This window comes from Drosophila persimilis, unplaced genomic scaffold (assembly GCF_003286085.1).
Source record: "Drosophila persimilis strain 14011-0111.01,24,50 unplaced genomic scaffold, DperRS2 tig00001078-arrow-arrow-pilon, whole genome shotgun sequence".
Taxonomy (NCBI): domain Eukaryota; kingdom Metazoa; phylum Arthropoda; class Insecta; order Diptera; family Drosophilidae; genus Drosophila; species Drosophila persimilis.
The window spans coordinates 45467-48072 of record NW_020825410.1 but is presented as its reverse complement, the minus strand read 5'-3'; positions in this window follow the sequence as shown (position 1 = coordinate 48072).

The window sequence follows — 2606 nt, the reverse complement described above, 5'->3', positions numbered from 1 at the left end:
ACTGACATTTGACATGTTTGCGCTAATCAGTCTGCCTAAGAAACGGATATCATCATACCTCTAGACCAACGAGCCGACTGAACGTTGAGCGCTCTATTATGGATTCAATGCGCGTGCTCGCCCTCTGCTGGTGTAAAAGGAATGACTATTGTATGCCCAAGGGCTGCTAGGTTAGCTAAAACACAAACCTTTTAGTGTTGTAAGTGGCTAGAAAATAATTAAATTCATTTAATTTAAATAAAATACGATTTCAATTGTAAAAACAAGATTGGTTATGTAAGATATGAATATCAGTTCAAGATTTAATTATCGATAGTACTATGTACTCGATATATCGATACTTGTCGCGGACAAGTATTGATATGTCAGCATAATAGGCTCGGCACACTTAGCACATCCCAGGGGAAGGGTGGGACATATGTGAAAATCCCATTAAACTGGCACCATCCGTCATCCTACATCCATCATCAAAAACAGCCGATGCCAATAACAAGTTCATAATGTTTGCACGGAATATTTATTTTTCCTTTGTATAAAAATGGATGATGAAGACCTAGCAATTATTTTGGCTGTCGTTCAACAGCAAAATGTTTTGCTGCACCAACTGATAATGGTGCCGCAAATGAATAATTATGATGATTATAACCCCTAATATGCTCTGCACACTGAGACCATCCCGGGGGAATGGTGGGATTTTTTGACAGATGTGAAACTCCGATTCACACTGGCACCATCCATCAAAAACAGCTGATGCCAATAACAAGTACATTATATTTGCGCGGAAGATTTATAATTTTTTGTTATATTGGATAATGAATATGTAGCAATTATTTCGGCCGTGTGTCAACAGCAAAATATGCCAACAGCCCGATAGCAGCCACAGTTCTGGTGATTTTAATCAGTCAGCAGAACAGATAAGATCTGCAATAGCAAAATATTGTTTACACTATAATGAAAATTATAAACTTATTAATTTATATTTCTCAGCACTTCCAATAAATCATTTTGGAATTTTTTTTGCGTGTGGATGAGGCTATTTTTTCCTCCCTCATATCATGTTCTTCTTCCTGTGAATGTCCTTCTGCTCTTCGAATCGCTCTCCGACGATTTCCATCCAAGAAGTGTCGACTTTTTTGGTTCGCTTTGGCGGGGGCCTTTGTTGCCAGAAAATGTGCTGGAGCTACATGATCCGTCCAGATCCAACTCGATAATGTTCGAAAAAAAAAACTCATTATTAAAGAATAAATTATGCATAATGTGACAACGCTTCGGCCGGGGTATGCTCGTAGCGCCGGGTTCCACAGAAATTTATTTGATCTCTGGGTGTGGTAGCTGAAAGAGTCTCGTGGTTCAAGAATAAGGCGGGACTTGAGCGGTAACAAAAGAAATAGCGTTATTTTTATTGTTCTTAAAAGGTACAAAAGGGCTGCCGAAAATCCTCTAGCTGAACCCTCCACGAGGGTGCCGGCTGTGCAATGGACACTGCATTACCCCGGACAAGGGTAATGCACTGTCGCTTGCTCTGTCCGGGGTAATGCAGTGTCTAGCTAAGGCTATGGTCCGGCGTCTTCCCGATTCAAAGTCGAGGGGAACCGAACCAGGGCCATGGCTAGAGGTGCCTGGCGGTCAGGCCTAAAACGCTAGGGGGTGGTCCCCCCAGTAAATATTAACCAGTATGGACCCTCGGGCCAACTATGGAGTCGAAGACGGAGCAAGCACGGGTTGGGATGTCAACCCAAACGTCGGTGGAAAGGAGCAGTCCTCTCTGCGTGTCGCCAGCGGTCACACCTCAGACTTGGCGGGAGCAGGCCAGGTCAGTTGTAAAGCTACTGCCACAACAACAACAACAAAAACAACTCACTCCGTGGCCTGCAAGTTGAGCCGCACAGATGCCGTAGTCGATACAGACACGGATCTGGAGAGCGTGCTCTCTCTAAGCAGGACGGATGAAGAGAGCATTCTCCGCTCGCCGGAACCAGGCACCAGCTCCCTGCGTAGGGAAGGGCCGAAGCGTTCCAAGGAGGGGATGAAGGCCAAAGCGCAATACAAAGCGGCCCTCAACATCAAAAGCCGGCTGCAAGGCATCTCCCAGGAGGAGAAGGTCAAGCTAGCCTGGGCCGAGCAGAGAGTAGAGGAGGGTCGGCTACATTATGCTCAGATGCCACAGATGAGGGCGTCGAAGGGCGAATATGCCAATAAGGTGGAGGAGATGATGGGCACCAAGAGGCAACGCTCTACTGAAAGTGCCATTAAGGACACTCCAGCGAGCTAGCGGCAACGCGGGCCCAAGAGTGCAGCCCCTCCACCGAAAGCGGCCAAGAAGCCAACGAAGTCGAAAGCGAAGGTCAGCGATGTGACCAAACGACATCTGATCGTGGCACTCATCGACCGCAGCTAGGAAAACGGCAAGATGTCAGCGGCACAGTGGAAGCTGGTGCACCCGCGCCTCGTCGACGCACTTTTTGCACAGATGGAGGAAGACCCCGCGGCCCCAATGCCCACGTTCGATGGTGCTGGGTGGCTAAATGGGGTTAAGATCCTGAAGTGCAATGATGATCCAACCCTAAGGTGGCTGACGCGTACGGTCTGCCAACTGGAGGCGATGT